Below are 15,211 nucleotides of genomic sequence, written 5' to 3'. Positions count from 1 at the left end.
CAAAGTAGACAAAATCCCAGCAGAGTGGAGAGTGTCCAGAAGTCCCACCACTTATAGATGAAACACTGTTGGTTAAGAATTGCTTCTGGGAGAGGAAATGTCAAATTTCTTTAAGCAATAAACTCTTAAGAAGCTACCCATTCTTCCATAGATGCCCCTGAAGTAGACACATAGTAGGATCAGTACATATTCACAGTGTTTGTTTTTTTTTTTGTAACACATTAAATTTATTTGGGAATAGTGGTGGAAAGATATAAAAAAGAAATTGGAAAGGAGATAATGGGGTGTGCACTTTACTAAAACTCATGAGCATGTATAATGCTCAAACATTTGAAGGAATAAATGTTATTAAACTTTTTAAAAAGAACTAAGTTGATTGCTGTTCAAGAAGTGAAGTGTGGATCCAATGAATAGAGACACTCCACTTACTTTCTCACAAATCTGACCTCCAAGTTTCTAGCACCTTATGCAGCAGACCTGCTCAGCCTTCAGGGATCACAAAACCTCAGTGGCTCGTAAAAACACATTGTCTCTTTGGAGATATTCACAAGAAATCCTTAAGAGTCTTTGTTAATTAGTAACAGAAAAAGTTTCACAAATGTTCTTGTCTCCCACAGCAAGTGCTGTCATTGGCACTGAAGGTGAAATGAAAATTGCAGTTCTGTAGGGAGGTGAGGTCAGAGTCACAGAGGTCTACCTCAGGTTTGAGCTGATGTTATTAAAGAACTGCTTATTAAGAGTCAGGATCAGCCCAATGAACCCACCAGCCTGCAGACACTTGAAGCCACATGTGTACTTTGTACTTCAGCTGTGCTGGAAAGAGCCAGCAAAGGAGAGAGACTTAGGTAAGTGTCCATGCCTGGTAATGGGAATCTGGGGTAGAAACAGATCTGTGGAACAGACAATGAAGTCACAAGAATAATTCCATACCTAAGAGGTGAGTGAGAAAAGTAGAAGTGTTCCTAACTTGTGGCAGTCCCTGTTGGTGCTTATTATATGTCCTGCACTGAAGGTGACTGTGGGTACATCAGGATAATGCAGGCCATCTATGAAGGTGCTGAAGGACTATTGTAATTACTCAGTGTGATAATTCACCTTACACTCCATGATGTGTTGACTATCTTTGAGGCATTTTTATTATAGGTGAACTTACTGTGATGTCCTGTCCATGGTGGACACAAAAATGGAAATATAAAAAGCACACAAATCTGTGAAAGTGTAAGATGTGAATATGTGTGTGGAGTAAAAGTATTCATATGTAACACTGAATATGTCATCTCATTATAAAGGCAATAACTGAGTCTGTATTGAATGGCCATTGGTATAATAATTGGTTTGAAGCATCTCCTTTTTGAACTAGGGAGGGCAATATGGAAAGGAAGTTATAATCTAAGTCTTGGGCAATGACAACCAGGACCCAACGTGTAATGGATTGTATCTCCTGAATAGTATATGGGAAAGAGGTGAGTCTGAGTGTCTGGTAGTTCCTAAGGTCTCATCTCATCTCCCTACTCTGTTTAAACTTCTTCAGATCATAGGCTTCACTGCCAATTCTGCCCCAGTTCTTGACTGATACGTGACTGTCCCTCAGTTCTTGATTGAAAGCTGACTGTCTCTGCATGACTCCTGAATGTGAGGGGCAATGTTGTCCTCCTTGGGGCTGCATGAGTTAGCATGGTGCTGATACACAAATATGATGTCCTGAGAGTTTTCTGCCATGCTGCTACACGGATGGACTGTGTAACACACTGACTTCTATCCTACCATTTCCAAACTAGACTAATGACTGGTGCATGATTACCCCAAACACAGTTTCAATTGAGACACTGAACATTTCCCCAGTATCCATTCATCGGATATTGTCTTTTCCCTTCACATTTCTCCTGGCATATTTTGCCTTTTTTGCTGTGTAGTATGTAAGATTTCATCACATGGGATGCCCACACCTCTGTAATAATCCTGATCCAAGTCTAGACACAAGCATGTATGTCTATGTACTGTCACTTTTCATAAGATCTAGGTCTTAACTTAATATGATGAAGGTTTTCACTTGAACCATCATTGAAATAAGTATTGTGTTTTCTTACCTAAGACATTCATGACCATTGAGCGCCATCAAAGTCCTAATTTTTAGTTTGTATTAAGTGACTTCCTGAAGAGAATCACTTCTCACCTAGCACTCTGGAATACATTTTTTTGTGGAGATTTTAAAGGCAAAGATCCCAGAAAACCCCCATCCTTTTTGGTAATTGCCAGGGGAAAGTAAAGCAAAGAAGCAGTTTAATAGAAGCCAAAAACATGTTGTTATCAGTGACATTTTGACCCTTGTTTCTAAAATTGGGTTGATATTTTACCACAGGACTTTTGCAGAAAGGGTTAGAAAAGGAAAGAGTGAGTTTCAGGTAAAACTAGAGGTAGCTCCAGCTATGACAAAATGGAGGAACCTTTGCTATATCAAAGACCATAAATATATTCTAAATGGTGTTATAAATTTCTCATTACTTATCTGTAAATTTTAGATAAGACATACCTTAAGAATTGATATATTTAAGGTTTGTACTCCTTTTGTGAAGTTGTCTTCATTTATACCATTACTAGAAAATACCATTATTTTTCTGGAATTGTATTTGTATATTCAGGCTCTCAATTTTCATTCTTTCTTATAGGCCAACATCACATCATCCTGAGTGCTTTACTTTCTATGAAACTTGATGACTGTCCTTGCATCAATATGCACATTCTGAGGTATTCAGCAATCTCACACTAAGATAAATTGAAGGTAACTACTCCTGCCAAAATTTGGGGAGTGAGGTCTTTTTATGTGGTCTAGGCTGGTCTTGAACTCCTGAGCTTCCAGAACTCTCTGCTTCAACCTCTCAGTTGTTCCATCCTCTCAGGATTAAATGTGTGTTCTTTCACTCTAAGAAACAATCATTTGCTTTTGTTCTTTTTGACCAGAGAAATCGCATGGCTATAATCTAAAGTATATGGTACTGAATCACAGACTGGACTTCTAGATTATGCCCTTCAGAATCCTTTTCTTATTACAAACTACAATTGGACTTCTGGGAAATATCTCTTTCATGTTCTACTATCTAGTCCTTTACTACAAAGAATGCACGTTAAAGCCCACAGATTTTATTCTTTTGAACTTAATGGCAGCCAATGCCTTGTTTGTTCTCTCTGAAGGAGTGCCAAACACAGTGGCAGCTTTTGGGCTCAAGCAGTTTTTGAATGATTTTGGATGCAGGCTCCTAATATATATGCATGGATTTAGCAGGAGTGTGTCCATTGGAACCACCTGCCTCTTGAGTGTCTTCCAGGCCATCACCATCAGTCCCAGGGAATCCTGTTGGAAGGATCAAAAAGTCAAACCTGTAAAATTCATTGGCTGCTACATTTCCCTCATCTGGGTCTTGTACATGTTGATAAATTTCATTTTCTTTGTGTACACATATATTGGAAATAATAGCAAAAATGTGACAATAAATCGAGATTTTGGATACTGCTTCATTGTGGGGCGCAGTGAAATCAGTAGCTCACTCTATGCAGCATTGGTGGTGTATCCTGAAATCTTCTTTTCAGTGCTCATAGCCTGGTCCAGCAGCTGCATGATTGTCATTCTGTACAGACACAAGAAGAGGATTCAGCACATCCGCAGCACTCATGGTTCCAGCAGAACATACCCTGAGTCCAGAGCCACCAAGAACATCCTGATCCTGGTGTCTAACTTTCTGGCTTTTTATACTCTCTCTTCCATCTTAAGAGGCTGCATTGCTCGTTCCTATAATAACAGTTGGTGGCTGGTGAACATCACTCGCCTCACTTCTCTGTGTTTTCCCTGTTTTGGACCCTTTGTTATTATGAATCATTACTCCATTGTATCCAGGCTTAATTTGGTCTGGATAAAAAAATAAAAATTTCTCAATTTTATTTTAAGTGTGTCAACAATATTTTATTATGTGATATCCAGTGGTTTAATCATCAATCACCCTCAAAAGTTTAATAAAGAATGTTAAAGACTGCCCCTGTTGCAGGACTCCCACCAACACTCCTCATTGGACCCTACAATCTACAAAATCCACTCACTCCCCCAAACACACCCATCACCCTGGAAGCTCAGCAGCTCTCTGAGATACAGAATCTACCAGCTTTGACTGGACCAAGAGATGACTGACTCTTCTACCAGCCAATGAGTCTTGTCTGTAGGACCTAGGCCCTGGGGAACAACCTGTGCTCCACTACCACCACCCATTGCTATCCCATTTGTATGCCAGCAGGGAAGAATCCTGTGGGCATGCCTCCTCACCAGCACTCCCCATCCTATCCTGCAATCCACAAGACACAATCCCTCCCCAAACTCACCCATTATCTTTTGGCCTCAGTGGCTCCCTGAGACACAGAATGCACCAGCTCCAGTTGAACCAAGAACTCTGGATGGACTAAAAAATGCCAATTGGTACAAGAGTGGACCCCTGAGACATGGACATAGCCAGGACAGAAAAGACCAAGAGCAGTTCCTTCAGACTCAGACACCTCTTGCACTGAGTAGATGAAGAGATGGGTAGGCATCAAGGCAAAAAATACACACAACAACATAAAGAGCACTATGGGACCACTAGAACTTAGTGGTTCTACAACAGCAAGACCTGAACATCATGATGTAGAAGAAACAAAAGAAACTGACTTTAAAAAATAACTTTATGAAGATGATAGAGGACTTTAAGGAGGAAATAGAAAATTCTCTTAAAGAAAGTGAGGAAAAGACAACTCTCCCTCAGCTCCTCTGAGGCCAATTCCTCAGTCTTATTCCCAAACTACAGACCATCTACTGGAGCATCCATTTTCCCCTGTATCCCATTTCCAGTTGGTCACACAGATCTTCTGCTCCTAAATTCCCTCTCCTTTTTCAGGTACTTTATCCCATCCCCTAACTGTAGCAGACATCCCATGGGAAGCCACAAATCACTCTGACTACTGAAACAATTAACCTGACTGTAGATCTTAAACTATCCCTCCTTGCCTCCAAAGTAAACCCTCAGTTTCATCCAAATTTTTGCAGCAGATCAATTGGAGAAGCCTCCTGTCTCCTACTGATCCCATCTCAAGTAGATTACACAGATCTTACCCTCCCAGCTCCATCTACAAACTCATTGCTCTACCCAGCCCCCAACTTCAACAAGTACTCCCTGGGACCCCACAAGACACTTAAGATATGAAAATAGGTAGGCTAACTCCAGATCTTCACCTTTACCTCAGCTCTTCCAAAGCCAAGTCCCCAGTCATTACCAGATATGTAACAGACCACCGATGATACCCACTTCCTTCCCACCAGCCCTAGAGTGGATCACACAGATTTATATCTACTAAATTCCCTTCCCACACTCATTGTTAGCTTATCCCCAAACTCCAGGTCAAGACAATTTTAACACAGAAAGCTACAAGACATTTAAAGAAAAATTAATCCTAATATTCTTCAAATTATTCACAAAAACAAAATATAGAAATATTGCCCAATTTCACTTAATATGGCCACACTTATCCTGATACCCAAACCAGAGAGACTCAAAGTAATATTACTAAAATAAGGAACAAGCCAAGGATGTTCAGTCTTTCTTTACCTGTTTCAGAGTGAACATGAAGTATTAGCTAGAGCAATAAGACAACTGGAGGAGATCAGAATTATACAAATGAGAAAGGAAGAAATCAAAGTATCTTTATTTACAGATAATATATTAACAAACATAAGTGACCCAAAAAATTCTACTGGGATACTCCTACAACTGATCAACACTTTCAATATTGTAGCAGTATGCAAAATTAAATCAAAGAAATCAGTAGCCCTGCTTTATACAGTGGAACAAACAGACTGAGAAAGAACTCAGGGAAACACATTCTTCATAATAGCTAAAACAATATATAATATCTTGGGGAATCTCTAACCAAGAAAGTGAAAGTTCTTTGCTGATCTTGAAAGGTCAATTTTCAGCTTCATATGGATACATAAAACACTCAGGATAATTAAAACAATCTGGAATAATGAAAAAAGTTCTGGATCTATGACCATCCCCGTTTTCAAGCTGTTTTGCAGAGCTGTAGTAATAAAAACTGGATAGTATTGACATGGCAGACATATTGATCTATTGAATTAAATTGAAGACCTTGACATAAATTCAAATAATTATGGACATCTAATTTTAATAAAGAAGCCAGAAACACACACTGAACAAAAGAAAGCATCTTCAATAGACGTTGCTGGTCAAACTTGAGGGCTGAATGTAGAAAAATCCAAATAGACCAATAATAATCACCCTGCCTAAAACCCATATCTAAATCAATCAAAGACCTCAATATAAGCCAGATACACTGAAGCTGTTAGAAGAGATGAAGGGTAATAGTCTTTAACTCATTGACATAGGAATAAACTTTCTTAACATGACACTATTTCCACAGGTACTATAATAAAAAATAAACAAGTGGTTCTCATGAAACTGTGATATTTCTGCATAGCAAAGGACACTATCGTTCAGACAAAGCAACCTACAGAATGGCAAAAGATTTTTTTATCAATTCCACATCCAATAGAGAACTAGTATACAAAATATATAAATAACTTGAAGAAACTGAAAGTAACTGAATTTTTTAAGTGAGAAGTACAAATATATGTATATTTGGATATAAAGTAACTGAATTTTTAAAAGGTAAACCTGCCCACAGAATATTTTTGACCCCTCTGTTACCCCAACAAATCTCATTCCTCAAGTTCATCCCTAGTGCTGTAACAGAACACCAATTGCAGTCTCCCTTCAGCCACTGGTCATTGTTTCCAAACCCCAAGATAAGGCATATATCCCTTGCTCAACAACAAGCAATGCCTGCCAGAAGACCAAGCAGCCTGCCTGCAGACCTTCTCTGCTCTATTTGTTCCCAAAGAGCAGTGGTTCTCAAAAACTTTCTAATAATGCAATGCTTTAGTAGTTCCTTATGCTGTGGCTTTGGTGATCCCCAGCCATAACATTATTTCATTGATATTTCTTAACTCTAATTTTGCTATGAAATGGATCATAATGTAAATATCTAATGTGTGGGTTTTCTGTTACGTGACCCCCAAAGTGGTCAGAACTCAAAGTTGAGAACTGCTGATCTAGATATGTAATCATCACAAACTCAGATGCCTAGACTCCAGCATAAGAACACAGTTAATAACAGTGAGGATAAGGTATCCACTAGAGCCCAGCTATCCTACCACAGCATGCACTGAATATTCCAACATAGCTAATACACAAGAAAAATAACTTTAAACCAACTATATGAAGACGGTATAGTGCCTTAAAAGAGTAAATCCCTCAGAGAAATTCAGTAAAATAACAACAAATAATGGGAGGAAATGAGTAAGTTCCTTAAAGAAAGCCAGGAAAACACAAACAAACAAACAAACAGTTAAAGGAAACAAATAAAACTGTTCAAGACCTGTGGGTGGAAATAGAAGCAATAAAGAAAACACAATCTGCCCTGTGGCTGTGTTGCACAGCTTTAATCCCGGCACTTGGGAGGCAAAGTCAAGCAGATCTCTGTGAGTTCAAGGCCAGCCTGGTCTATAGAGTTAGTTCTTTCACAGCCACTTATGTAAAGAAACTTTGTCTCAAAAATTAAAAAAAAAATAAAATGAAAAGAAAACACAAACTGAAGGAATTCTGAAAATGAAAAAATAGGCAAAAAATGAGGAAATTGAACAGGAAGCACAGAGGCAAGCTTCACTAACAGAATAACAGAGATGGAAGATAAAATTTCAGGACATGAAGGGACCAGTAGAACAAATGAATATATCAGCCAAGGAAAATGCTAAATCTGAAAAATTCCTGACATAAATCATACAGAAAATCTGGAACACCATGAAAAGACCAAACCTAAAAATAATAGGAATAGAAGGAGAATACCAGCTGATGGCTCCAAAATATTTTTTAAATATCATAGAATAAAATTTCCAAACCTAAAGGGGAAGGTGTCTATGAAGATAGAAGAAGTTCATAGAACACTAAAAGGATTGGACCTGAAAAAGGAAGGCCCCTTCCAACATAATAATCAAAACTGAACATATAGAGCAAAGAATGGATATTAAAAGCTGCAAGGGAAAAAGACCAAGTAACATATAAAGGCAGACCTAATATAATTACATATGAATTCTCAATGGAGACACTTAAAGCCAGAAGGGATTGGACAGATTCATTGCACATTCTGAGACAACAGATGCTAGCCCAGAGTACTACAGAGCAGCCAAATTTTCAATCACCATAGTTGGAGAGAATAAGATATTCCATGATAAAGTCACATTTATATAGTAACTATATACAAATCCAACCCTACTCAAGGAAATAGTAGGAAAACTGCCACCTATGGAGGTTAAATACACTCATGAAACAACAGGAAATAGATAATCTCTAACCAGTCAGATCAAAATAACAGAATCTCTCATACACACACACACACAAACACACACAAATGCACCCATACACATAATTGCACACATGCTGCTATTAACAAAATAACACGAATCGACAATCATTGGTCTTTGCTATTGTGATACCTCAGTAAAACCCCCACTCTATCCCCTACAGACAAAGAGAAGCTTAAGCCAGGATTCCTAAGTGTAGATAAGAACTTAGACCCCTTTTCCCCAGGTGGCTGTGTCAGGATATTCGACCAAAAGACTAAATAGGGAGGCAGGTTAAAATAAATTATATGGTTTGTGCCTTTAAGAACTAGCCTCACAAAGAAAGGGGAGTGCTCCTTCCAACCTCCCTGCTGTGAGTGAGAGGTTTGGAAGAGCCTCCCTGGAGACTTGTAAACTTAGAATACACCTTACTTTTGCATTCTGTACCTAAAGTCTTCAGTGGCGGCTTTGGGGACTGTGATTTAGGCCAGGCCAGTTTCAAGTCCCCAGAAATGATGGTGCCAGCCCCAGGAACAAAAGAACAGAGTCAGGATGTCTGATGGTAACCAATTAACCACGAGATGCCCCTCTCCAGAGATAACAAGACCAGACCCCGGAGATGAGTTGTAAAACTCCTGACAGGGCAAACAGATAAGATAAAATAAGATCAAGTCCAGGCCCTGGAAAAACTTGACCAATCAAGGATGGACCCGTACTAATCCCCTCCCCTCTAAGAAATTTTATGGGTTTTGCCTATAAAAACTAACTTCCCCAAGAAAGAGGCACTCCTCCCTGCCTCACTGTATTGGGTGTAGGAATGAGTCCCTGTCTAGACTTGTATCTGCAGAATAAACCTTGCTGTTGCATTCTAGACATCCAAGGTCTTCAGTGGTCTCTTTGCGGGGGTCACAATCTGGGCATAACAGCTATCTCTCATTATCAGTGGTCTCAGTTCCCCAATAAAATGACACAGACTGACTGAATAGGTAGGAGAACACTATCCATCCTTCTTCTCCTGCATCCAAGAAATACACCTTAACATCAAGGATAAATATTATCTCAGAGCAAAAGGTTGAAAAAAGATATTCCAATCATGTGGACCTAAGAAGCAAACTGATGTAACCATTCTATTATCTATCAAAATAGACTTCAAACCAATACTAATTAAACAATATAGGAAAGGACACTTCATATTCATCAAAGGAAAAAATCTATAAAAAATATGTCTCAGTTGTTAACATCTATGCCTCAAACACAATGGCACCCACTTTAGTAAAAAGAAACACTAAAACAGCTTAAATCACAATTAATCCTAGCACACTGATAGTGGGTGAATTCAATACTCAAATGTCACCAAAGGACAGGTAATCAGACAAAAATAACAAAGAAATTCTAGAACTAAGAGATTTATAAACCAAATGGGTATGACAGATATGTATATAACATCTCAAAAAAGGACAAAATAATATTTTGCTTTGTTCTGACACAAAGCAAATATCAACAGATATAAAAAATAACAGAAATAAATCCTTACATTCTACAACTACAACGAATTAAATTTGGATATATAAAAAAATGAGAGGAACAACAGATATCTTACAAATTGTTGGAAACTGACCAACTGTCTACTGAATGAAAAAATGGGTTAAGGACAGGAATAGAGAAAGCAATTAAAGACTTTCTTGGATTAAATGAAAATACATGTACAGCATACACAAACTGATGTGAAGAAATGAAAGTGGTGATAAGAGCAAAGTTCAAAGCACCAAGTGCCTACATAAAAAAGAAAAATCAGAAAGATCGCCTACTAACAACTTTAACAGCACACCTGAAATCCCTAGAATAAAAAGAAGCAATCACACTCAAGCATAGAAGATGGCAAGAAATAATCATAGGATTGAAATCAATAAAATAGAAACAGAGAAAATAATAAAAAATCAATGAAATAAAGAGATGTTTCATCAAGAAAATCAACAAGGTAGAAAAACTCCTATCCAACCTAACTAAGAGACAGAGAAAGAATATCTAAATTAACCAAATCAGAAAAGAAGAGGGGGCATAAGAACAAACATGGAGGAAATCCCAAGTATCATAAGGACAAAGTTTTAAAACCTATACTTCACCAAATTGTAAAATCTAAAGAAAATTGATATTATTCTTTATAGGTACCACTTATCAAAATTGAATCAAAATCTGATAAACAATATAAATTGACCTATAACCCTTAGTAAAATATAAGCAGTTATTAAAAGTCTCCAAACCAAAAAAGGCCCAGGGAAATAGGGTTTTATAAATGAATTCTGCCAGACGTTCAAAAAGAGTTTGCACCAATACCCCTCAAGTTATTCAACAAAGTAGAAACAGAAGGAACATGGTCTATTTTTATTAGATCAGTTCCCTGATATCCAAACCATATAAAGGCCCAGCAAAGAATGGGAATTGCAGATCATTTTCCCTTATAAACACATATAGAAAAAAACTTAGTAAAATGTTTCCAAACCAAATCAAAGAATCCATCACAAAGATCATCCACCAGGCTCAAGTAGATTTCATCCCAGATCTGCCAGGATGGTGCAAAGTATGAAAATCAGTCAGTGTAATACACCATATAAATAAACTGAAAGTAAAAATGCCATAATCATTGCATTTGATGCAGAAAAGGTCTTTGAAAAAATCCAGCACCCTTTTATGATAAAAGTCCTGGAGATATAAGTGACAGAAGGAAGATACCTAAATATAATAAAATCAATTTACAGCAAGTATATAAATAACATCAAAATCAATGGACAAATACTCTAAGAAATTCTACTAAAATCATGAAACAATCAGATTGTCCAATCTCTACATACAAATATCTCTACATATTGAAGAACATACTATTTGAATTATTAACTACAGAAATAAGACAATTGAAGGAGATCAAGAAGATACAAATTGGAAAGGATAAAGTCAAAGTGTCTTTATTTGAAAATGACATGATAACATTCATAAGTGATATTAAAATCTCCATTAGGAAACTAAACAAAGAATTCTGACCTGAGAAAAACTTTCAGCAAAGTGCCTGGGTGCATGATTAACTCAAACACATCAGTATCACTTCCATTCTATACACAAATGACATCTGAATTGAGAAAGAAATCAGAGAAACAGCATCTGCTGTGGGATGGTCTTTCTGTATACTGTGAATATGTGTTCCTCTCATTGGTTAATAATTAAAGCTGTTTTGGTGAATAGCCCAGCAGAATTAGGTTAGGAGATACAATCAAACTGAAGACAGAGATTAAAAAGGCTAAAGTCAGGGAGACATTAAGCAGCCACCAAGAAAGCATGACATGTAGAAAATGAGGTAACAAGCCAAGAATCATGTGTCAAAGCATAGATAAGAAATATGGGTTAACTTAAATATAAGAGCTAGTTAGTAATAAGCCTTAGCTACAGGCCAAGCATTTACAATTAATATAAGCCTTTGAGTGATTATTTGGAAATGGCTTCAGAATGGAGGAGGCAGGAAAGAAACATCCATTTACAAACATCTCTCACAACAGCCTCAAATAATACAAAATAACTTGGGGTAACTCTAACTAAGCATGTGAAAGACTTGTATGACAAGTTTGAAAACAGACATTGAAGATTATTTCAGAAGGTTCACTATCTTCCATGCTCACATATAGGTAGGATTAACATAGTAAAATTGGGCATTATAATCTACAGATTAAGTGTACTCTTCAGAATTCCAACAGAAGTCTATATAAACCTTGAAAGGATAATGCTCAACTTCATAAGGTGTCTTAGTTAAGGTTTTTATTGCTGTAATGAAACATTATGACTTAAAAGCAAGTTAGAGAGGAAATATTCTATTCGGCTTACTCTCCTACCATTCTGGTTATTAGTGAGCCTGGATATGTCCAAAGAACCAACCATCTTGCTGAGAAAAGAAGGCAGGTGAGAAACTTTGTATTTCATAGTGAGTGGCAGAACCAGCAATGGGGAGAGGCCTCATGTCTGGTAATGGGAATCTGGGTTGGAAACAGATCTATGGAAAAGACCCAAGGTAACCATTCAAATAGAAATATAAGAAGCCCGCATTCAGTTGCAGTCCAGCAGGGAAGACTGGCAGGTAGGCCTCTCCACCAACACCCCCCATTGGAGCCTGAAACCTACAAGACCTATTCCCTCTCCCAAATCCACCCCTTCTACTGACACCTCAGCAGCTCCCTGAGACACAGAATCCAGCTCCGGTTTGACCAAGAGGTGTGTGACTCTTCTCCCACCCAGAGAGTCCTGCATCAAGGACCTAACCCCTGAGGCACAACCCGTGCTCCCCCTACCCATCACTGCCCCATTTGAAGGCTAACAGGGAAGACTCCAGCAGGTAGGCCTCCCCATCAAAAGCCCCCATCAGACCCTGAAATCTACAAGTCCCATTCCCTCCTCAAAACCCATCCACTTCCCTGAAGGTAGGCTCAGTTGGGATCACCATTGTGGATTCCTGGTAACTTCTCTAGCACCAAGTTTCTCCCTATCCAATGATTTCTCCCTTTGTCAAGATATCTCTTTCATTGCTTTCCCACTTCATCCCTGTTTCAGCTCAACAATCTCATTCCTTTATGTTCCCATCTCCCATTCTCTACCCTCTATTCCCCCCTACCCCCAGTTTACTCAGGAAATCACATCTGTTTCTCCTTCCCAGGGTGATTCATGGGTCCCTCTTAGGTCCTCCTTGTTACCAAGCTTCTCTAGAGTTGTGGGTTGTAGTCTGGTTATCCTTTGCTTCACATCTAGTATCCACATATGAGTGAGTATGTACTATATTTGTCTTTCTGAGTCTGGGTCACATCACTCAGAAAGGTATTTTCTAGTTCCCTCCATTTGCCTGCAAAATTCATTATTTCATTGTGTTTTTAATGCTAAGTAGCATTCCATTGTGTATAAGTACCACATATTCTTTATCCATTTTTGGTTTAGCAGCATCTAAATTGTTTCCAGGTTCTGGCTATTACAAATAATGCTTATATGAACTTAGTAGAGAAAGTGTCCATGTGGTATGATTGAGCATTCTTTGGGTATATGCCCAAAGTGGTATCGTTGGGTCTTGAGGTAAATTGAATCCCAATTTTCTGAGAAACAGCCATACTGATTCTGAAGTGGTGCTACAAGTTTCTACTCCCATGATCGGTGGAAGAGTGTTCCCCTTGCTTCACAAGCTCTCCAAAATAAGCTGTCAGAAGTATTTTTGATCTTAGTTATTCTGACAGGTGTAAGATGGTATCTGAGAGTCGTTTTTATTTGCATTTTCCTGGTGACTAAGGATGTTTCTTTATCTCTTCCTTGGCCCATTGGTGATTCAATTGAGTATTATTCAGTTTCTGTGAGATTGTAAGCTTGCTGTAATTTATGTTGTTGAATTATAACTTTGGGCCATGGTGGAGCAATAAGATACAGGAGGCTATTTCAATTCTTTTGTATCTGTTGAGATTTGCTTTGTGAACAAGCATGTGGTTGATTTTAGAGAAGGTTCGACTGGGTGCTGAAAAGGTATATTCTCTTGTGTTAGAGTGGAATATTCTGTAGATATCTATTAAGTTCATTTGAGTCATAATTCCTGTTAGTTCCCTTATTTCCCTGTTAAGTTTCTGTCAGGCACACCTGTCCATTGGTGAGAGTGGGGTGTTGAAGTCTCCTACTACTAGTGTATGGGGTTTGATGTGTGATTTAATCTTTAATAATGTTTCTTTTACAGATGTGGGTGCCCCTATATTTGGGGCATAAATATTCAGAATTGCAGACTTCATTTTGTCAGATTTTCCCTGTGAGATAAATATGTAATGTCCTTCCCAAACTTTTTCAATTGTTTTTAGTTTGAATTCTATTTTATTAGATATTAGGATAGCTACACCAGCTTGCTTCTTAAATCAATTTGATTGTAAAGTCTTTTCCTAGCCTTTTATTCTGAGGTAGTGTCTGTCTTTGAAGTTGAGGTGTGTTTCTTGTATGCAGTAGAAGGGCTTCTTGTTTTTGTTTGTTTGTTTTTTGTCTTGTTTTTGTTTCCATTCTGTTAGCCTGTGTCTTTTTATATGTGAATTGAGACCATTGATAATAATGAATATTAATGACCAGTGATTGTTAATTCCTGTTATTTTTGGTGGCAGTGTTGTATGTTTCCTCTCTTTGTTATTTGTTGGTGTGGGACTATTTATTGCCTGTGTTTTCATGGGTGTTTCTAATTTCCTTAGGTTAGATTTTTTTCCTTCAAGTGCTTTCTGTAGTGCTGTATTTGTGGAGAGATATTGTTTAAATCTGGTTTTATCATGGAATATTTTCTTTACTTCATCTATGTTGATTGAGAGTATAATAGTCTGGGTTGGCATCCATGGTCTTCTAGTGTTTGCATAACATCTGTCCAGGACTTTCTGGCTTTTAGAGTCTCCATTAAGAAATCAGGTGTGATTCTTATGGGTCTGCCTTTATGTGTTACTTGGGCTTTTTCCTTTGCAGCTCTTAATATTTTTTCTTTATTTAGTATGTTTAGTGGTTTGATTATTATGTGGTAAAGGGACGTTTTTGGGATTCAGTCTATTTGGTGTTCTATAACCTTCTTGTATCTTTATAGGCATTTTATTCTTTAGGTTAGGAAAGTTTTCTTCTATGATTTTGTTGAATATATTTTCTGTGCCTTTGAGTTGTTATTCTTCTCCTTCTTCTATCTCTATTATTCTTAGGTTTGGTCTTTTCGTGATGTCCCAAATTTCCTGGACATTTTGGGGCATAACTTTGTTGGCT

The 15,211-nt window shown here is 37.8% G+C and overlaps 1 pseudogene; it reads left to right on the top strand.

Annotated features, from left to right (window-relative positions):
- Window positions 1-2,987: 2,987 nt before the first annotated feature.
- Window positions 2,988-3,917, top strand: LOC114710890 (annotated as a pseudogene).
- Window positions 3,918-15,211: the final 11,294 nt, after the last annotated feature.

The sequence above is a fragment of the Peromyscus leucopus genome, chromosome 1 (assembly GCF_004664715.2).
Source record: "Peromyscus leucopus breed LL Stock chromosome 1, UCI_PerLeu_2.1, whole genome shotgun sequence".
NCBI classification, from domain to species: domain Eukaryota; kingdom Metazoa; phylum Chordata; class Mammalia; order Rodentia; family Cricetidae; genus Peromyscus; species Peromyscus leucopus.
Note: the sequence above shows the minus strand (reverse complement) of the source record. Positions and strands in the feature narration are given on the sequence as shown.